The 23,101-nt window shown below is 44.0% G+C and overlaps 1 protein-coding gene across 4 annotated transcripts in view; it reads left to right on the top strand.

The window, feature by feature from the left end:
• The first annotated feature begins 796 nt into the window (after nt 1–796).
• CDH11 (cadherin 11) overlaps nt 797–23,101 on the top strand; it is an 89,122-nt gene continuing 66,817 nt past the window's right edge. For 2 of the 4 annotated variants that reach the window (XM_077786249.1, XM_021534737.3), the window contains exon 1: nt 797–948. The gene's annotated coding sequence lies outside the window, so the exon portion shown is untranslated. Of the gene's footprint in view, nt 949–12,149; nt 13,259–23,101 lie in introns of those variants that run through there. The other 2 variants (XM_077786250.1, XM_021534738.3) reach the window with 1 other exon arrangement.

Raw genomic sequence — 23,101 nt, 5'->3', positions numbered from 1 at the left:
GAATCATTGTAGGTGAGGAGAACGCAGAGAGGGGCAACCATGGGGCAGGCATGGTTGAGATGGAAAGGGTCCACACCAGGCCTGGCCTCAGCCTCTGGCTATGAGCTGTAAGAGAGCAGGATTTTTCCATATGCAAAATTACTTGAGGGACTTTATCTCCTTTTTTTTTTTTTCGTTTTTTTTTTCCCTTTTTTTTTTTTTTTTTCTTTTGGGTCTTTTTTTATTCCTGGACAAATGTCTGCTCCTGACAGGAAACATGACTGGATTGGGTATAAAATGCTGGCTCTGTCCCTGCCGCCCAGCCGAGCCTCGTGTCTGTGTCCCCACGCAGGGAGCTCCGGTGGGGTGGCCCTGGGCAGAGACCTGCGGAGAGGCGACAGGGAGGGGACACACGGGGACACAGGGACAGGGCACCAGCGCCGCAGCATGGGTGGGGGTCCTCGGCCCCCTCGCAGCCGTGTCCCTGGGTGCCTGCGTGACCGAGAGGGTGCGGAACGACCCCTCTGTGGGGAGGGGACACCCGCCCTGGCCGGGCAGGGGACAGGGACAGGCTGCCCCGGGCTGCTTCCCCCGCTCGTTCGGCCCCTCCAGCCCCGGCTGGTCCCCGCGGGCAGCAGCGGAGCGCAGGAGAGGGGCCCTGCGGGAGGGCAGGGCCGGGGGCTGCGCTCCCCCTGGGCTGGGGGAAAGGGACAGGAAAATCGAGACGAATCAACAGCCTTCAGCTTTTCCCTTCCTCTAATCTTGCTTCACTCCCCTTGCTCCCTCTCCCTCCCTCTCCCCTTTCCCCTCCCTCCCTCTTTCTAATTCCTGCCGCTAGCTCGGAGCCTCATTCAGCAGCCGCTGCCGCTGGAGTGTAACAGGCTGAAGATGCTGCCGAGCCCGCTCCGCGGCCACTTGTGACTGGGACTTGCCGGGCGTCCCCGCCGCGCAGGGCCGAGGGACCCGCAGGTGAGCGCCGGGGCCGGGGAGCGGCGGGCTGCGCGCCGGGGAGCCTGCGGGGTAAGGGCACAGCGAGGGAAGGGCAGGGCAGCGGCGGGGCTGAGCCGTGGGCAGCTCGGAAGGAAGGGAAGGGAAGGGAAAGGGGGATGCTCGCGGGCCCCTCGAAGTTGGCGGGGCCGGGCTGGTGTGCGAGCGGAGCCGGGCGGCGCGGGCGCTGCGGCGGCCGGGGGCCCCGGGCGCTCTCGGCTCTCCGCAGAGAGAAGGAAAACGGAAAACGCTCTGGCAGACACTGCTTTTTTTTTTTTTGTTTGTTTTTTTTTTTTTTTTTTTTTTTTTTTTTCCCTCTTTTTTTTACCCCTCCCTTCATTTCTTGCTCGGGGGCGGGGAGGGAGAGGGCGAACGTTTGGCCGTTTTAAAGTGTTCCTCTGGAGAAGCAGATGCCGAAAGCCCCGAACTGAAAATCTTTTACTTGCGCCGTAGCTCCCAGGCACGACATGGATATGCAGGAATTAGGAGTGCATGAAATGAAGGATATTCTAGCCAGAATGAAAAAGGCAAAGACTTTGATTTATACCTTTCTCTCCTCTCCCCCACCACCCCCCCTTTATTTATTTATTTATTTAATTATTTTGCTGGCTTTCAAACGCATTACTATTCACAAGGTACCAAAATGGTACCTGTCTCTAACACGGGCTAGTCCAAAAAGCATTAGACTCCTGGGTGATGCATGCATAAGCACATCCCCAAGGAAGATAAAATAGATCAGGCTGTAGGTCCCTATAAATACCATTAAACTCAGAATAAAAGTGCTTCCTGTGCAGCCCTTCGGGAGCACATACAGCAGTCTGACATCATGATCCAAGTGCCTTCACCTCCTATAGAAGTCCCCCTTTATTGTCTACTTTTTAAATATTCATTTGGTGAGGAGAGAACCAGTATATGCTTGGAAAGCTTCTTTGGAGGCTGCTACAAAGGACAGAGTGGCTGTGTAACACAGTATTTACCTACCCAAATATCTGTGACAAAGGAACCTCTTTAGTAAATGAGGTCACTAATTCAGAAATTGGTCCTTTATGAGGAGAATGCTCATTTCTTTTCCACGTTCCAAATACTAGCAAGTCCCTGGGAAAGATTTTCTTCCTGTTGATTTGTGATGATGATATGATAAGTTTTTCACAGACTCCGTGCCTCTCTGTTAAGAAATTCAATGGTTTGAATTATTTAATAATAGAACTGTTGAATAAGAGGCACCGCCGTGCTCAGGGGCAGGGGAGCACGCATTCAGGCGCTGCTGGATGTCCGTCTCCTCCCCCTCCCTTGCTCTTCCGTCTGCCTCAGTGTTTCCAAAGTCTGTGTGATTCTCCAGGTAAATACTTTGTTCTCTTTTTCCACACTGGCTAACGGATCCAAATGAATAAATCGCCTTTCAGTGTAGAAGTCCTGCAATAATTAACGTGACATCTGCCTCAGCCAGGTCTGTCCGCCGAGGTTTGGAACACAAATCGATGCTTGTGCTCGGTCCTTGGGCTGGTTTTGCTGGATTTGTAAGCAGAGATATGTGCGAGTCCGTGGCAGGGGAACTGCAGATGTTTGCTCGGGAGCGGCAGATCCCTGGCAAGGCTGCACAGTTCCTGCAGCCGGGAGAGGGGCAGTGAGAGCAGGGAAATGGGGAGCAGGAGGTCTGGTCTGAGCTTCATGCCTCAACACACCAGGCGTTCTTGGAGCAGCTTTCTGAGTCTAGAAAAGTCTGTACTCTAGAAAACAGAAGTTCCTGGCTGCGGTTCAAAAGCACTTCTTCTGCCTCTTGCAGAAGAACAAAATAAAGTTACAGAACTAAGAAAAAGATATTCAGTAAAAGAACTGGAAATACTTTAGGAAAATTCTACCTAAAGAACATCTTTCTTTGTCAGGCTTTTGTTCTTAGGCCCTGAAATAGGATTTTTTTTTTTTCACCTCAGCCTTGCACATCAGAGAATAAGCACGGACAGAGAATGTTATTTATAGGCTTCTCCACATCAGCTTTAACTTTACTACAATTCTAAGTGTTGCCTGTCCAAAGAAATCAGTGGGAACTAGATTACTTCATTAGCAGAAATGCTGCTACAATAGGACATACCAGGGGATAAGTCATTGCAATTTCTCAGCAGCAATTTCAGAGGAAAATATGTATAGAAATAGTTGAGAGATAGGGCAGCTAAATTAATTTTTCTTCTGCATAAAAATATGGGGAAAATATGAAGATTGAAGTGATTTCTGTGATTTATCTGATAAAATGCTTTAAACTGTATAATGTGATTTCAGCTTCAATTAATATGCTATTCTGATAACATCTGACATATTTAATTTAGTGTAAGGAACATATGTGAAGTTCAGAGTTACAGTAGACTGAGACTATCATTCTTATTTTCTGCAATTGCTGTAATATAACAGCATAACTTGACAAACAAACCTTTGAGTGATGAGCATTCCACAATAGAAGCTATTGCTAGCTCAGATATCATAGAAATTTCAAATCATCTCACACTAAAGCTGGCATCACTTCTTTTTTGGTGAACCCCCTAACCAAATTTTGAAGCCATTTTGTGAGATGGATGTTTAGCAAAATATCTTCAGTGTGTGAGAAGCAGAGGTCTCATCTGGAACCAATTAATTTGAAACAGCTTAGCAACATACTTCCTGGGCTTTGTCTGTGTGTGTCTGAGTTTTCTACCAGTATCTTAAGCTAAAATCTCTGTACAATTTCCTACGCCATACCCATTTTTATGTTTTTAATGGCACTTCAACTTTCACTGTTTCTTTGTTGGGGCCAGACCAAGGCTTGGGGACAGAAATGGCAAGGTGGCCATTGATTTAAATGGATATTGGGTCGGGAGCTTTAACTGGGTGAACTAAGAGGACTTTAGGGTCATTTTGTGCCATCTGTATCTTTGTACATCAGATATGCTATCTCTTACCGGTCGAGGAGCACGGCACCCCTTGCTTTGATACATGCTGGACATGGAGTAAAACCTTTTTATAGCATTTTAGGAGAAAATGTAGCAGCCCCATGTGGGGTTTTGACGCTGAGGATTCAGCCTGTGAGACGGGCGGTCCGCGAGTGCGTTATCCCCGCGGAAGGAGGGCTGGGACCGCTGCGGCTGCTCCGCGGGGCCGGCGCGGCCGCGCTGCGGCGGGCGGCCAGCAGGGGGCAGTGCTGCCCCGCCTGCTCCCGGAGCCGCGCCCGCGCCGGGAGATCCCGCGGGACGCGGGCCGGACCCTCCGGCTGTGCCCGCGCCGGGAGATCCCGCGGGACGCGGGCCGGACCCTCCGGCTGTGCCCGCGCCGGGAGATCCCGCGGGACGCGGGCCGGACCCTCCGGCTGTGCCCGCGCCGGGAGATCCCGCGGGACGCGGGCCGGACCCTCCGGCTGTGCCCGCGCCGGGAGATCCCGCGGGACGCGGGCCGGACCCTCCGGCTGTGCCCGCGCCGGGAGATCCCGCGGGACGCGGGCCGGACCCTCCGGCTGTGCCCGCGCCGGGAGATCCCGCGGGACGCGGGCCGGACCCTCCGGCTGCCCCCGGAGCCGCTCCGGCTGTGCCCGCCCCGGGAGATCCCGCGGGTTCACGCCCCGCACTCCCTGGGGTTTTGCAGCCCTCCAGCCTCTGACCGCCTCCCCTGCGGCCGCGCGGCACCGTCTTGGCTCTGGCGGAGGAGTTTTGGGATGCTGGAAGTGCGGCTTTTTTGCAGACAAGCTGACTCCACAGCTGGAGGTTGGGCGTGGAATAAGAGCGCGGGCCCGTCTCGGGAGGGTTTTTGCTTATTCTTTCGTTCCTTTTCAAAGGCAGAGACGGTTCATGCTATGCCAAGAGTTCAAAGGTGGAAGAAAAATTATACAGGGAAACAAAATGTATTTCTTTCAGAGATGTTTTCGGGCTTGAGACCTCTTATAAAGATATCCTTGATAGGCGGAAAAAAAAATAAAACCCACCAAAAAAAAAATCGCATATTAAGCCAAATTGGACTAGTTTTATCTGTTCATATCCAGGTCAGTGGAGCTTACAGCTGAAGGACTGAGAAAAGCAAATTAGTCCAAATCACTTCCATATATCCTGCAGCACCCTGTAATACAAAAGGTGTTACTGCCCACAGAATTACAGAATGGTTTGGGTGGGAAGGGACCTTAAAGCGAATTTCCTTCTACCCCCTGTCATGGGCAGGGACACCTTCCACTATCTCAGGCTACTCCAAAACACATCCATGCTGGATGCTGACCAGCAAGGACATAAATGATCATATAGGTTTGGAAAGGTTGCAGGCATGGCAGGAGGCTTATTTCAGCTGCCGCCTTTTTCATTCAGATGTTCTTCTAGACATCCTCTTTGGGGTGTTCCTACAGACTGGCTCTTTGATTTGACTCAGACCAACCACATTGCTTTGTGTAAGAAGGATATACCATAAATATCAGTGAAGAACTCTACAAAATTGCAGAACATCCACTGGGTGCAGACAGAGAAGTTCATTATGCACCTAATCCAAGTTCTTGCCTACAACAAAGCCGGGCAGCACAGTACCATGATAGCTATACAGTTTTCTGTCAACAGCCTGAGAGAGACTATTAATTAAGAATTATCTTGGAGAAACAACCCTCGGTGAGAGCGTCACTAACCCCTGCACAGGAGGACACATTTCCTGTGCAGGAGTCCTGGCAGTGCCCATTCTCTGTGCTGCAGGGTAGAGAACAGCCCGTCAGCTGCTCCCTGTGCTCAGGCTGGGAGGGAAACTTCGAGCTGCCAGTGCTTCTCAAGGCCCTCCCAAGAAGATCCCACGCGGCAGGGACAGCAGCAGGGACAGCAGCCGGGACAGCAGCAGGGACATCAGCCGGGACAGCAGCGGGGAGAGCAGAGGGACAGCAGAGGGACAGCAGCGGTGCCTCCATCAGTGGAGCCAGCAGGAATCCAGAGACTGGTGTGTGGAGCCGGCAGCCGTGCTGCTGCGCAGTGCCCGGAGGAAGGTGACATTAAGGCTCTTTTTGCCTGACAAAGGCATCAGGACTCGCTCCGTCTCGGCTCGGGTGCGGTGGCTCCCGGGCATCCTGGTCCCACCGAGCTCTGCTGGCTCCACCAGCCGTAATTTAGCTCCTCGGCTTTGAAGTGCTGGCTTAAGCGAATTCTAAGGGGGTTTTGCGTGTGTGGTTGATTGCTTTTTTTCCCTCCAAAGTTTGGCAATGAGTGAGAGCCCTCTCCCTTCTGAATCAGCAAGAGTTCATCAGAATTCTTAATTGGAATGCAACGGCAGGCAGAGTTGAAGTAGTAGAAATCAATGTAAATGGATTAAAAGAAAAGGACCAAGTAACTGAATGTAAAAAGGGAGCCAGAGTGATTGGTGAACAGTGCAGCAAGAGGTTTCCAAATATAATTCATTATTACAATGATGTTTAACGTTCATCAACAGGTAGATTGTAGCTACATTATAGATAAACTAACAGAAATTGTGGATCATGAAGCATGATAATTCAGACAAAATTAGATAGGACTTTGATATGTGAATGTCAGCTGTAGGAAATGCCTGTCTAGACAGTAATTGCAATTAAGGTTTCATTCGATGGTGTTGCTGCAGGCTGACACTGTTGCTGTGAGCCCCCAGTGATACTGTGAGGACACCAGCCCGTGCAGGGAAACACTGGAAAGATGAACAGGAGGAATTTCATTCAAAAACCCTTGAAAACAGAGTTTTTTGTTTGTAAGCTGCACAGCACTGAGCATTTATCTCCCCTATCTTTGTATGGTGCAACTGGTGCAGGTTTTTGTGACCTGTGAGCAAACTCGGGTTGAGCTCAGCCCAGCTGGGTCAGGTTTGTCCCTGGATCCTGTCTTCCAAACCTGGAGAGGCAGGAAATCAGTGCTGTTCCCTCCCCCGTGAGCCCCCAGTCACACAGTCCAGGCTAACCTGGGAAGCCAAATCCCAGTGACAGGCTGCTTCTTCTGCCCCCCATTTTAGTGCTCTTTCTTTTACGTCAGATATTCCAGGGGAAAGAGTCACGCTTAAGGTTAAACTGCTGCCATATAAACTCTGGTTCAACATAATTTTGATCCCAGTGAGGTTGCTGATATATACTTTTAAATAAAATCAAACTTCAGAAACACATTAATTGGTCTCAGTGGTTAAGTTAAATAGTTAAATACATGAATACATATCATTCTGCCAAGGCTAAGTCATTAGTTCAGTGGAAAGCAGAAATGATGGCTCTATTGGAATCAGGAGACTAAGCCCTATTTCCATTAATGCTGTTTTATTAATACATGCATAGGTCAGCATTAAGTAATAAATTTAAACGCTCTGCCCCTTCTTGATTTAAAGTAATTATCTTTAAAGTAAAAATCCTGGCTGGTGAATGAATAACTCTGTTACTCCTTTCATCTTTTATCAACTAAGGCTTTTTAGGTTTTGTTTTGGGTGGTTTGTTTTTTGGGTTTTTTTTTGTTTTGGTTTGGTTTGGTTTTTTTTGTTTGGGTTTTTTTGTGTGGTGTGTGTGTAGAAATTGCAAGGCAAACAAAAGAAATAGACCTTGTGCAAAGTTGGCTGGCATTTGAATCATTTATAGAGGTGACTGGAAAACTTTTCTGAAAGGAACAGGTAAAAATTGCAGCCTTCAAGGAAAATGGCTCAAGGAAAATGCCATTCAAAAAGTTTACCCCTAATTTTTTGACACAGTTTAATTTGATAAAGAGAGTCCTGAGGCAAATACAGGACTTTGAATGGCATTTAGAAATTAAGAAAGGTCTCATTAGAATGGAAAACACAGTTGAAATGTTGGATTCAATTCTAGGATTCAATCTCACCCTCCTCAGAGCAGTGCTCCCTTCAGAGACCTGACCACACACTGGTGCAGTTAAGGATTTCTCAGCATCACTCAGCTCATGGCAGATCATTCAAGACAAGGTTTTAGTGCATTTCTTGCTTTTAGGGCACTTTCTGTTCAGGCAGGAATGGCTGTGAACTGTTTTCCAGGAAGGAGCAAAATTTGAGCAGCTGAATGCTGCCAGGTTAATTCAGCAGGTCCAGAGCACTGATCAAACCCTCCCATTCCATATTGCACAAGCCACAAGGATCAGCAGCTTGGTGGAACTGAGAATCACTCCAACATTTATCCAGTGCACACAGAGAACAGACATTTTTTTATGATAATGGTTCCTTCCCATTCTCTTTCAGGATATTTTTCTTGCAATTGAAATTCCAGAGAGCTTCAATATTTCACATTAGTGAAAAGTCACTGTTCATTTGCAGTTTCAAACCCAATTTCTCCAGACGCAAGAGGTTCCAAAATTTTGAAAAGCAGTTGAATAATAATTTTACTTGGGGCTCTGATTCAAATAGAAAATTTTGTCCAGCGCTGATTGTTGCCTTTTTATTTGTTACTGTTCCAATTATAGCTGGTATAGCTGGGAAAATATGGCTGATTAGTATGCATTTCAGTTCTTTTTAACACGGTGGCAATTTCCATAGCATTTCTCTTTCTAAAGCAAGAAGAAAACAGAGCAGGCAGTGGCATTTGCATGCAAACAAATTGGCATTTGCATACAAAAGGGCTGATTAGGTAGCAATACAAGTGGTTGTAGGTCAGATAGTTTGTAGGTCATAATTGCTTTTTTATGTCCTTAAAAATATGAATTTTGTAATATTTATATGAAAAATTATACTCATCAATTCTTTATGTTCATGTTTCAAGTATTAAGTCACAAATCTTCTTAGAGATCTCTAGTTTTCTGTGGTGCTATGACTACTGCCCTGTAAGCAAAACTGGTTTTAGCTGATCCCTTGCTCAGTGCTTCCCAACCCAGTGCTGCAGGTCACAGTCCACTGCCCTCGACAAAAAAAAAAAAAGCTGATTTGGATCATTCAGAGCTAACTGGGGCATCTGCATGCCCGGGCTCACACAGAACCATGCAGAGCAGCTGAGGCTGATGTCTCTGTGCCCTTGGAGTCCTGCCTGTGCTCCTGACCTTGGCTTGAGGTCTCTCAGGTTCCTGCACCTTCAGCTGGAGTTCACTCACCTTGCTGAGGTGTGTGTGAGATTCCTTGCCCCTCAGTTTGTCAGACCCCGCTCTCCTTGTGCGGCTCCAAATCTAATATTCAGTGAACATTTCACCCCCAGACTTTCCCACTTTGCAATGCAAACTTTGCTCTGCCCTGCCATAACCTCACCTTTAGCAGGTGCAGCAGCCTCCTCTGACCTTTCTTTTTTTAATTTTCATATTTGTCCTTGTGTTCAAAAGTGGAGACATTCTCCTCAGCTTCCTTGAGTCAGGCTTATCCAACATTTGCCTTCTCCTCTGACTCTTCCTGCTCCCTGAATTAAGCAAGGTTTCCATGTCCAGCCTGCAGGGCAATCACACCATTCACTATGAGCTTGGAGCTGATGTCCAGTGACCTTCTGCTGACATTATTTCACTTTTTGGATCCAACAGCAGAAGCTCGTTTGTGTATTTGTCTCAGTAGATGTCAAAGTGCTGGGAACAGTTAAAATTAAGTCTCGGTACATTCAATGACTTCAATAATTATTTACTTCATGACAAAGAAAACCCCGCATTGAAATGAGGCAAGAGCATGATCTGAGAAATACCTGAGCACTCTCCTGGGAGAGGAAGTGGGAGCCAGCCCTGCTGCCTCACTAGAGAAGTGCAATACGCAGCTGTCACATGGAACTAGGACATGATGAACTCCATGCAAAAGGTAGCACAAGGATTCACTCCAGGCTGCAGTGATGTGCTGTCATTCTGGAGCATCACAAATACCAAATTTGTGGTGGCTGCTGGCTTGGGGTTTAAAGAAGCAGTCAAAACACATGAGGAAAATTGAAAGTCAAAAGTCAAATTGCTGGGTTTTTTTCCTTATGGCATGGACTCGATATTGAGTTCCTCTTTATTGTGCTCTTCAGTGTGGATTTTACTTTTGGAAGGCACTGGAAATATCCACCTTGGTTAATACATGGTGAAAACTTTGTTATTGTGGTTAGCAGCTTTTTAAAATTATTTTTATGAGCAGGCAGGTTTAAGCTGTTTATCTGATGTTTGCACCTCCTGGTTAAATTCAGACTGGTGAACCTGATCTAAAGCAGAGAAGTGGTGCTGGAGTCCATGGGATTATTCACTGATACTGGGATTATTGAGCAGCACCCTTCATGTGCCATTTCAGGGAGTTTTGGTGGTTACACTGAGTTTGAGTTTAGATGGAGTTGTGCATCCCAGGGCTCATCCAGGTTTTGGTCCTATCAGTGTTAGGAATGCTCTCAATATTCCATCAAATAGATGAAATTGCATTAATATGTGTTTAATTATCCAATCAGGTTGAAACGAGTTGGACTGAAATAACCAGTTCTGCAGAGGAAGTGCCAGTTCTCAGATCAGTCAAGATTTACTAAGATTTGCAGCTGCTCATTGTCCTGACCTTGGCTTTTTCGGGATGAGCTGGAGATCAGGGCAGGTACTCCTGGAATTTCTGCCTTCCCAGCATCCTGAGGACTACTACCAAACTATGCAGTGTCCCTTGTCACTGAGGGACTGGGTGCAATTCTGTATTTTGATCACAGAGCTGTGAAATCCTGCTTGTAACTATCCCCACAAACAGTCTAGGAAACAGCTCAGCCTTTATGGTATTTCCCTTCAGAAATGAGTAAACAGCAAGTAATTTCTTGGAAGTTGTAAGTTATAGGAGAGCTACCAAAACTCAGGACTTTTAAATTCTATTTACTTCTCCCCCTCCCCCCCACCCCAACCCACCCCCAGTATTTACAGAAGATCATTGGTACTTTAGCAAGAAAATAATAATGTAAATGAAGTCAATAATTTCTATGAAAGACTTTTCCATTTGTATTTAGTGATTTTGCCTACTGCAGGACACAAGGAGAATGTTTTTGCCTGGAGGTATCTCCCATCTGGAAATCACATCCATTTTTATTAGAAATGAAATAATTCAAAATAAACTGGAGTAATGCTTGTGCTTTAACTGTTTCTATATTCTTTAAAGAATACTATATTTAACCCATAATTGCCTTGGGCATTTTATTACTCTGAGTTAATGAATGTTAATTGCTTGTTGAATTGGAGATCAGCAGCTCCTCCTTTAACACTTTTTCACTGGTGTTACCAGGAGTGTTTGCTCAAAGAGGAAGGTTTCTCATTTCTCATGTTAGTTATATGTGCAACTCCTTTGGTTTAATGGAAAATGCATAAAATTGTGAGTACATTGGCTCCTTTTCTCATTCTTAATAATTCATTATACACATTTCCCCTCTGGGCTTTACAGAAAGCACCAAGTTTTCTTTTCCAACAAATCAGAAACATCCCAAATTTTTAAGACTTTATCAAGCATTTTAATGTAAATATTTCCTCATCTATATCCCATGCCCCAAAATAATTTGCCTGTTGTCTAGGGGAAGTCAGGCATGCTCATTGCAGCCCGTATCCTGTGAATTGAGTTGTCACTCTGCATGACAGGGATCCTTTCCCCAGCTGTGCTGTGAAGGACAGATGCCTTTCTACCATGAAAGGCCAGAAAAGTCCTGTTGCAGAACGGGTTTTGCCACATCTCAGTCATTTCTATCATCCATGCAACTGCTGCTAAAATTAGGCTCTATGGTGGCCATAGATTGACTGTGTTGTTGGAGCTGTGTAGGGAACCAAGTGAGAGATTGCTATGTATTAATTATGACTTCTAATTATGTCCTTTTAGTAACCTCCTTATGTCCCGAAAGAATCTTAGAATGAATGAAGAGGAGTCTAATTTCTCATTTATGTGGAGGAATTCTCTCAGTAATCATATTCAGAATGGCAAATCAGCCAAGAGCACAGTGTCTGCATTGACTAGTTTCTGGTTTTCTGCATGCAGCATGACCAGGGCTTTGGTTTGATCATGGCACAGATTAATTCATCCAGGTGCTTGTATTTGAGGAAAGGGTAGGCTTAAATCTGCTTGATTTTCCTATTGAGGAGTGTTCTTTCACCTGACTAGGGGAGTCTGTGCCCACTCCCATTTCTTTTGGGGGAAATTGTTGGGAAGCGTGGATGTGATGAAATCTCTTGTGCTACCAAGGCAAACCCCTTTGCTTCTCAGCAGCATTTTTATGTCTCAGTGCCATGCCATCCAAAGAGCAGCTCCCAAAAAATGCTTTTAATACAGGTTAACCTGACTGGGAAATAATTTCACCTTGTTTAGAAGAAAGAGATTCAGCCTTTCAATGAACATCCCATCAAGTCTGGTACAGGAATCCTCCTGGACCTGCCATGCTTCCTGTGCTCCTTCTGGAGCAGCATTCCCAAATGGTGTTGCAAGGCTCACTTGGGAATACCAGAACACTGCCTGCAGTCTGCTGCTGGTGCCAAAAGGGTTAAACCCCGTGTGGACCAGCTATCTGTGTGGAGCTGCAAACAGCCTCAATGGACATCAAAAAGGGACTGCAGTGACTTCTTGATCAAAGCTCAGGTAATTTAATTATTTGCCTTCATGAATCAAGGGCTCCTTGAACAAGCTCGGGATGCCTGGATATTAGAATATGGGAAATTTATTGTTGCACTCCTTCTAATGTTCCAACATCAAAGAGAGCCTGATCCTATAAACAATGCAGTGGGAAGTCAAAGAATTCAAGTAAAACCTAATGTGAAGAGACTCAGTTTTCTAAGGTCTTTGTGAACTAGAAATTAAGATGACTCCTGTGGGGTCAGATATTTACCACTGTGATTCTTTGTGTCTGTTTTATGTAAGAAAACATCTGTCCCACGCTGAAATGCTCAGCTCCCGCTCCTGTAGAGCCGCTTAGTTGCCGTTGTTTTTCCTGTTCATCGGTTTTGGGCGATGTTTTGCATTTTGGGTTGCAAATCGCTCTGTGCCAAGCTCTGAGTGGCTCTCTGACCACGTCACACTATGAAATTCCAATTAGCACGTCGCAATTAGACTGGGCAGCCCTGTGCGGGGGCGGCGGCTCCCGCAGCATCCCGGCCCAAAGCCGGGATAAATTCCGGGAGGGGAGCGCAGCTCAGCCCCAGCGCTCCCTGAGCCTCTCACAGGGGCAGCGATTGCTCACAATTGCTGATGCGAAAATGGAGTGGCAGTTTTAAAAACCCAGCTGTAGCAGAGAAGCTTGTGTTGCCACCAGAATGGATCCTCCACCCGCAAAACTAAATGTCGCTTTATTTCTGGAAGAGATGAACTCCTTTGTATCTTTTCCTTCTCTTCTCATTTTAACATTCTCTTTTCTCGGTCGGCCAAATTTTCTTTTGCAGCTGGGGCCTGACCCCTGTTGTTTCCTTGTTCATGGAGCAAACATAAAATACTAGAATTTCTTCTGGTAAGTGCCAGCCTCGATGTGTGTGTTGTGTGTTTATGTGCTACGTCATTTCTGCATAAAAGCTCTCTCCTTGCCTGTGCTGCCTTGGTTTTGGATGCATTTTATTCACAGCCTGCACCAGTCCTATGTGTGAAGCTGCTGCTGAAGGAAGTGAGATGTCTGTGCTTTCTCGTGCCTCAGCAGGAACCAAAATAAATTAGCGGGAGACAAACCAGCAGAGGAAGGAAACAAATGCAGCCACTATGAGCAGTGACAAATGTTTCTGAGAATGATATAAAAGTTATCTAAATAGAAAATAAAACAGTGGCTCATTCTACCTGCTTGTATTTACCTGTGAGATAAGAGCCACAAATTTCTAATGATGCAGATCCTTTTACAAATGAAAGTTTTTTTCTTTACAAATGAGATGGAAATATTTTAGAGGAAGGTCTGCAAAATGCAAAATAGGATAAAGAAACTGCTTAATTATTTTATACAACGCAGTGAATAATTAAGATAGCAATGCAGTATTCTGGACCTCACTGGTAAGGAGTTCTACAGAGAATTTTGTATAAAATGGTGAGAGGATGCTTGGAGAGATCTTCCTCTGCTTGGTGTAAAGGTGTAACCTTCATCTACTGATTAACCATAGAACCATTCTATCGGCTCTGTGTATATCAGTTCCCCACAGATCACAGAATTTAATCAACTGAGTTCCATTTTAGAGACATTCCAAATTCCTACAACAAAACCCAGGCAACTGTTATTGGAAAAATGTTTCATTTGAAACTTTTAAAACTGTTTGGTACCATTTTTCAGTTTCTTTAATTTGGTCAGGGAACTTTTAAGCCTGAAAGACCTTGCTTTTAATTTCTATGAACTAAACATGGTCAGTTTATTACCAGGTGAAAATCCTATTCCTTATTTTCTGAGAAGTCAACCACACAGAAAGGTGATTATTTTGCTCAAGGGGAAGTTGCTTGGTTAGGATTTCCAGTAGCATCCAAGACAGCCAGGCAGGATTGCCAAAAAGTTTTCCAGGCCAGGCTGGACGTGATTTGGAGCAACCTGATCTTGTGGAAGGTGTCCCTGCCCGTGGCAGGGGGTGATTTTTAGGATCCTTTCCACCCCAAACCATTCTCCTGTTTGAGAGCACGCACCCCTCCTGGCTGTCACGGAGTTCCTGGGAGTTTCTGGCAGCCCCAGCGTGCCCCGGAGCCCAGCCCGCCCTGGGCAGTGCACCAGGCAGCGCCAGAGCTCATGGTCCTGCCATTTCCAGAGGGGGAGGAATTGATTAGCAATAACACACTTCATTAACACTGCACTTTCTCAATCATTGTAATTGTGGCTCTTCCCCTAAAACATCAAGTGGATCAGGTTTTGTTTCAACCAAATCAATCTAATGTGTTAGAATTTACATAATTTCCTCTCATTTCGTTTATGGAGCAGCAGGAATTTTAATTTGCATTGTCTGTATAGTCTATAATCAAAGTGTTAAGAGCGCAAGGTTTATTCATTATGTATGGCATGTGGTGACAAATTTGCATAATGGGCCACATCTTGCTGAAATGTTCCTTCTTTCCCCACACCCACCTTGGCAATTTTGTCTATAAGTGATTTTCTATAAACCTGGTAATTCAATTACACAAGAATTTGAGTCCCTTGGAATACTTAGTGGGGATAAGTATCCCTATAAAAATTAAAAAGTGTATAAAATGTCATCCTGAAAGATGAGAAGGGCTAAGGGAAATCCTTGAAAACTGGGCTGTGTTTCCTGATTTAAAGAGAAAACTGATATAAATTCATTGTTGCTGTTGCTGTAGAGTGAAGGTTAAGAGAGGATGAATAGAAAGGTGCCTTTTGTGTTTGTTTAGTGTCAATTCCTACATAGACTGCTTCCTATGAAAATTTCAGGTCTAAGTTAGGGACTAAAAAGCCATTAAGCAATTAAGGTGCTATAAATTAAAACCTCCATCATAGGCTATTGTCTGCCAAGGCCAACATTTGCTTTATGAAAATGAAGTGCTTAGAGCACAACTTAATTTTTTAAATAGAAGATTGTTATATTTTAGCACATAGAGAAAAAAATGTAGGAGCTAAAAATATTATCTAAATGAGGGATTATATGCATCCTTTGGTTTGGACACCCAGGCCCTTCATGGAGCATGTCAGAACATAAGAGTTCTCATTTAGACCTTCAGTTGGTGAGTTTTGAGGTGGCACAGTTTTATTCTCCCTTTTGCTGCATCAAGATAGTCAGACTAAAATATAGGAGTTTATACTTACTTCTATTTTATCCAGCTATCTTATATGAACAATATCTTCTATATACTAACACGAACAGAAATTCAGATAGTACAAGATTTATCTACCTTTGATCAAAGCAAAGCTCCTGACAGAAATGCAGAACATCTTTAGATGACAGCCACACTCTTTGTAAGAGTGTACATGGACTCTCTTACTGTTTCAGTCCTTTTAGGAAACATTCATACAGATAATTTTGTTAAAGCATCCTCAAATCCCTCATCTGAGGTGAAGAGTTCAAAACTCCCGAAGTGCATTGTATTATTTTAGCTTAGAAAAGGGGCTGTGGGTGTAGTACATGCATGATGACTTATGTTTGCAAGTTATGTAAGGAGAGGAGCAGACACAAATCTGACATTTGAAATCATGAATCTTTCAATCTCTGCTTGAAACTGGAGTGAAACTTTGACAAGGCTGTTGGCACCCAAAGTCTGCCAAAAGGCTTTGAACAGAGTTCTGTCACTGTGGATGCAACAACTGCGCACAGGAAAAGGAGAGGGAGCACTCTGAGTTCACATTACCAAAGTTTTAAGAATAATGCTTAGAGAGAAGGTTGCTCAGTTGGTTTAGAGAGGTGCAAAAGACAGATGTAAAGCCACTTAGCCTTTGAGAGAAAGAAAATCCCAGGAAAGTGGAGGCTCATTTTGCACTGGGTTCGCCACTAAAAGGTCCTATTAAGGTGATTAAGCTGTAACATTCTCAAGCCCTAATAATGGTCACTTCCCAGCTTTTCACAGAAGCTGCTGTATGTGCTGCACAGTCTTTGAAAATGCCATCTCCCCTGCTCTCCAGCTCCTCTGGCAAGACGTCTTTTGCCTACTTTCCATCTTTTTACATGCCTACTTATTTTCCTGCCATTTCTCCACATCCAATAAATGCTGTTTAAAAATCTGAAAGGATCTCCCAAGGTTTACAGAGAGACACATAGAAAGGGCAAGTCAGTCTTGGATGTCTCTTTGCCCAGCCGTATTCTCAGGGATAAATGATGCGTGTGCTCAGGATTCACATCCTTAGAGTGCTCCTGGATGAGCTTCAGGGGTGGGGGTGAGGGAATGTGTACAGATTTTTTAATTGTTTCCAAACCCCATACCCATTTCAGGCAGTTGCAGGCACCCCAGACTGATCCTGGGAGCCTTGCAGAATATTCTTGTTAAATTGAAATCTCTCACACCAGGTTCTGGAATCTGCTCAAACATCAGCACATCTTGCTGGTCATTAAGCACCAGCTGAAAAAACAGCCAAAAATTTGAATGTCCCCAGAGTTCCTGCTGGCCACCAGCAGGGAGCCAGCCTGTCCAGGTGAGAATTACTGTCCCCAAAAGGCCAAGGAGAAACAGGGAAAAGTTGAAATATGGGAAGGGGCATATATTAGGGGAAATACCATTTCATCCCATCCAAGGACAGGCCCTCTCTGGGAACTGCATCTGGAGGCTGAAGGAACCAGAAGCAGCTCTGTATTTGTATTAAGACAGGGAATTAAATGTAGGGTAACCATGAGCAGCCCTGCATTTGCATTAACACAGTGATTTAAACCAGCCAGGTCAGTTTGGGTAATCTCAGTCTGCAGCAGCACCTCTGAACTGGCTCTGTCGGCTCTGTCCTCTTTATAGGGGAATCAGAGCTGCTGAAGTCTGAACAATGCACTTGGCCTGCCACTGCCATGAGAATAAAATGCAATAGTCAGGGCAATATATCTTAACCCAGCTCAGCAGTTCCTGGCTGCTGTAGGTGCTATTGTTCCCAGCCCGCTCCCTGCAATTTCAGATATAGTTTTTCTTGTCCGTGGCTTCAGCAGCTGTCATGTAGATCAGGCTCCAGCCCAAATCTCTGTCTGTGGCACGCTTAGTGAATAAGAAAAATGTGTTTTACAACTCAGTGTGAGAGATGAAAGCCAAATCAGATAAAGTTAAAATGTTTTACAAGTTTAGCGAGTTGTCTCCTGAAATGGCTACAGAACTTGGGCAGCCACTAAAACAAAATGTACATTAATCAGCTGAAATAGCACCTATTTGTTGTAAATGCTGTTATGTACAATTAAAGAGGATCGCTTTTACTTTTGTGAAAGGCTATAGCTAATCCAATTAGAAAAGTGCCTAGATTAGGGTATTTAAAAGACCAACTGCACCTCCTTCAAGGGGATGTTTCATCTTTTACTCAGATGTAGTTTGGACAAGACTTAGGCAGGCTTGGGTCATTCACTGGTATTGGTTTTCAATTTGTACTCTTCTTCTTTTGGAACATGGAATGGGACTTTTTTTTAATAGTATCATCCAGGGCTTTTACATTGCAAATATGTTCCTCTTCCAGAATCTGTGCTTCTTGATTTCTCAAGCTCTGTTCTTACGGCACTTTAGGTTTTTCACATCTGGAGATTCCTACACTCAAAGCTGTACTTGTGATGGCATTTCAGGAGCCGCCCATTGCCGATGTCCTTCTTTGCCTGCCTGAGTCGAAGTCCAGAAATTCCTGGTGTTCTTTTTTTATTCGGTAGTGCACAGAGGCAATTTCTTTGATAATTTATGTGATAAGACAGAAGTGAAAGTAGAAACTACTTGTCTGAAGTGCCATTATTTATAGGGTGCTTTGAAACTCTTAAAAATATTGGTGTTGATAGCTTTCAATGGAACTAGATCTGCTGCAAATAGACAAAATGTTCCACTAATGGTTCTTTCTCTCCTTGATCCTGTTTCAATCCAGGAACTATACAAAAAAACCCAGTGGGTTTAGACCTATTAAAACCTATTTAATAGGTTTTTGGAAACTTAGTTTTTAATCAGGGAATGATCAGCAATATGACACTGCCAGCTCGAAAGGAAAAATGAAATGTCTTGTAACTGAAATAAGTGCTACAAGTCTTTGTGAGGCAATGGCTGTAGTTTTTCCCCTACCTGATTAGATTTTATAAATATCCTGCCGTGTTCAGGTGTGTTCTCATCTGCCCATCAGCAGTGCAAGGCTGTGCTGCCCTCGCAGCTGACAAGCAGCAAGCAGCTGCTAATGACAGCACTGGGATTTTTGGCACCTTTTTCACAGCGCACTGACTCCGTGCTCACAGGGTAATTATCTCTCGGCTCTGCTCCGTGGCACTGAGCACAGCGTGTACATCACTACTCCTTCCAGAAATTTCCCAAGAATTTCTTATTATTTGAGGGGAAAAGAACCCTTCACTCCATATGATTCATGCAAGGGTATTACCAGTACCAGTTCCTTGTTTCTCTTTTCTGAAATGCTTTCAGTGAATTTTGAGCAGGTTACAGTATTGGGATAGGGGATGATAAGCAACTTTGTATATTCTTGGATATCAAAGGAATCCTGGCACATATTTGTGTGGAAGGCACTGGAACTTTTGAGGATGGTTAATAGGGTTAAATGCAGACAAAGGCAGAGATCACGGAGGTGTGGTACCTAGTCTTTGTTTCATGTAATGTTTGACCCTGCAGGAAGCTCTTTATGGACTCCATCATAAGAGCTGAAATATAAAATAGACTGAGCAGTGCCAGAGGCAAGAAGAACTCTTTGCTCCATATGCCCTTTCTCAGATAAAAGACATATAAAAATAATTCTTATTTATAAATTTTCACCCCAATGTTGCTTCATCTTTCAACTTTTCAGTGCCTGGATCTTTTATCCTATGTCTCTACTGCCTATTTTTCAATATTCTCATACCATGGATTCCCTTTTCATATTCTTGATCTCCTTCAGGTCCATGAGATTCTTCCTGCTGAGCTGGCTCAGGTGTGAAGGTTTGCAGTGCCACATACAGTGGATTCCCAACCTCAGTTCAGGGATCCGCTTTTGCTCTCCTTTTGTTGTTGGGTTTGCATTTCTTTTCTTTCTTTCTTTCTTTAACGGTGATTTTAATGATTTCAAGCATAATTACATACTTCAACATTTTGAGAGTACTAAATGTTGTGCAAAACACTAAACCAGGCAGTTTAAATCCTCAGAATGAAATGGGAGTCAGCAGGCTTTTGAAGTGGCCGTGGATTGCCCAAGGCAGCTGAGTGAGAAGTATTGGATTTCTGCGGCTGCAACCCACAGGTGGCACCAGCCCAAGTGCTCCTCAGAGGAGTTTCTCCTCAGGAATGATCAAACTGAAGCTGCCACAGCCCCCCCAGCTCAGCTGCACAAGCTTTCATTACCTAAACCTGCACTGACCCCTCCAAACCAGGTTGTCCTGAGCCCCGCCCCAAACAACATCCCGGTGAGTTGTTCTTTCCTCTTGGATGAAACATCACTGGAGTGGGGACCTTTGAATGAAGGAAGATGAAAACTTGTTAAATTCCCACAGAGCCTGAGAAAACCAAGGTGTGTATATTGGATTAATGGACCTCTAGTGGAATCCATATTCTTGTCCTGACAGTTTATGAATAAATTTTGTAAAAATTCCTCAAAGTGTATCAGTTCACAAGATGTTCCCTGTATTTCATTTGTTCTTTTCCAACTACTTCAATACTGCTATTTCAGCTCTGATTTCTTGTTTCTTCATTTTAAACAGAAGAAATGTAACCATTTTATTCCCGTAGTAAAAAGTTCCTTGAGGAGGTGTGAGTACCACAGAATGAGACAAAATTCAGATAAAACTCTGTAATAATATCTCAAGGAACCACTAAAGTTTTGAAATGAAAGATTATTAAATTAATACAGGGTAGGAATTTATTTCAAGTATTTTCTTCAGATACTATGGTATAGAATTGCAATATTTATTTTTCTTATTCTTGAACTGGTATTATTTTCTCCAGTTTATTTTGGTATAATGTTGATAGGTACCTATTTCACTCATAAATCCAATAGTTGCAATCCTTTATGCAGAAAAGAAAGGACATTTACTACCTTGAAGTGATGGTTTCTCAGATCCTAAAACGGGCAAAAATCCTAAAGCAACAGACTTGCTGTAATTTTAGCTACTTATTTCCTGGAAGAAAAAAACCTTGAATTTTTAATTCAGAGGAAAATTAATTCCATCCCTTAGTATTCTTAGTAAATGACTCATGTAACAGTTTTCAGGCACCAGCAAATCTGTCTTCGGGTAAGACATAAGATTGAACTTCAGAGGAACTGCTGACGCCCACATGGTGTCAGTTGGACTCAGTTGACACTACTTGCCAAATTTATTTCTTTGTCTGCCTCTTGTTTCTCTGTAGGAGAATATGTGGATATCTTGGGAGGCACATGGAACATGGAAATGTGTGTGCAGTTGGTGAGAGAGCTTTTGCTTTGTGTAACAGCAGTAGTAGCTCTGTTCAGAGGGATGGGAACAGAGAAAATCCACTAGTACAGACTCATGGAGCTGTGGAATAGAGAAGGACTCCACAGGTCAAAGGTCTGAAACGATTCTTTTTTTTAATATTACTATTTGGAATTAGTTACAGGTCAGGACAGTGGAAGGAAACAGAATTTTCTTCAAATGGAGATGTTATCTCTTAAAGAAATGTACTCTCACCAAACTGTCTGCTCCAAGTTCGGAGTTTTTTTGTGGTTCAAACTTAAAAAAAAAATCTCTTGAAGAAGATATGTTTTGGGTCCTGTTCTGCAGCAGAAAGTGTTTGCTGATAGAGTTCTGCCAGGATAGCTGTATCAACAACGTTCCTTATTTTAAGCACAGCATATGCTAGCAAAGAAATATTTTTATTGGTTCATGGATAAAACTCATATGGCAGAAAGGACTTGGGTTCTGCCAGATGAAAAACTTCTCAGGTTTTTGTCTTACACTGTCAGGAGGGGTTGAGGCATCTCTGATATAGGCTGAACCCAAATTTTCAGGGAGCCAGAGAAATTTAGACATCTCTAAAGTTTCTGCTATTTTTTTAGACATTGTTTCTAGAGTCAAAATTTTCAAGAAACACTGTTATCACCAACACAAGAGGTGTCAGTGCAAAGGAATTTAAGGTCTCGTAAAAACTGACAGAAAAGGTTGATAGACTATATGGTTAACATCGCCTTTGCTAATCTAGAGACATCTGCGTAAAAAATGTGGGTTCTTTTCCTACCACTGTGGATTCTTTTAGTGACTTGTTTTATGGCCTTTATCCAGGCCATTCATCCCTTTACACCATCCCAGGTGGCTGTGCCCATCTCTTGGAGTAGGTTTGCACATGGTTTAAAAATCTAGAGGCTTTAGGGACATAGGTCCTTCTGTCAAGCCAGGAGGATTTTCCAATCTAAGTAATCTAAAATGGATGAAAACTTTTCTTACATAAAAGCTGTGTGCTAACCCAGAAACCTGTGGCTGTAACATGACCAGCAGTGTCCTTCAGTTCAGAACCTGCAGGAGCTGTAGCTCACTAGCTACATCATTATTAAATTAGCAAAATTAAGCAGTTCATAGCTTGGAAACGCCGCTAATTGCTCGTGAACAATGTGTCATTCATGCACCGTGTGATGCAATCCTCAGCGCAAAGCACTATTTCCATTTTCCTCTGTATAAGCTCATAAGTGCAGAACGTATTTACTCCAGGCCTGTGGTATCTTCCTGAAGACAGGACTGTTTAAGGAGAAGCAGAACAAAAATAAGTAAAGTTCTCAAACCTCTCTCCCAGGTGTATGTTTGGGTCTGCCCACATGAGGATACTGCTACACCCTCTTGCTTTTTACCCACCAAGAAATTTCCCAGCAGCACGCATGGCTCAAGAGCCTCTCTCAGCTGTGCAGAAAGCTCTTCATTATTGCTGGGAGCTGAGGGATCTGCCAGGCTTCTTTCAGACTCAGCTGCCTGGCGTTCCTTTAGGTCAGAGCTGTGACTGGCGTTGTAGGTTAGGACAGGCTCGAGCTCCTGAGCAGGGATGAGACACCAAAGCAGATGTTCAAGGGGAGGAAAGATGCAAGGGATGGGAGGTACAAATGTCAGGAGTTCCTTTCCATGGGAGCCTTTGTCGGACTATTTCCCTTCCAGCATTTTTGGTTTATAAGCAATGAAACTGTGAGTTTATGCTGGGGAGATGGAGTACAAATACAGGGTGAGGATCAGCTGGCACCAGATCATTTCTTTGCTGGTAGGTTGAGAAAAGTGCTTGACAAACATATAATTTATATCCTAATATATTGTATATTTTACTATATAGTATATATAGCAATATATACTCTTTAGGCAGTATTGTCTTTACTACGATTTTCTGTTCTGTTCTTCTTTCTCCAGAAGTTACATTTAATGAAAATGGGCTGCAGTTTTGGTTTCTACTTTGTGTATACAGGAGAGAGTTCTGACTCACTGTTTTATATTCCATTTGCTTTACTGCTCTGTATTTCACAGACTGCTTTGGACTTTATTAGTTGTGTCATCTTCTCTACATACAAAAGTCACGTGAATTAAGAAAAATGGTTTTGGGATTTAGGACAGTAAGTGAGTTAGGCCAACACAAAAGAGTAACCAGTGCAGATGCACAGAAGATACTTAAGGCTGTGAGAATTAAAAGAACATGAAAATTTTAAGGCATTTGAAACTTGCTGAGTTTGGGATGAAAGGCAAGTGATGCCTTGGCACAGCAGCTGTACTGAGGAGATCCTGGCAATGGCATTTTGGCCATCCAGAAAAAGCTGTGCTCTTCTTAAAGACACTCTGAG

Source organism: Lonchura striata, chromosome 13 (genome assembly GCF_046129695.1).
Source record: "Lonchura striata isolate bLonStr1 chromosome 13, bLonStr1.mat, whole genome shotgun sequence".
Lineage (NCBI taxonomy): Eukaryota > Metazoa > Chordata > Aves > Passeriformes > Estrildidae > Lonchura > Lonchura striata.
Note: the sequence above shows the minus strand (reverse complement) of the source record. Positions and strands in the feature narration are given on the sequence as shown.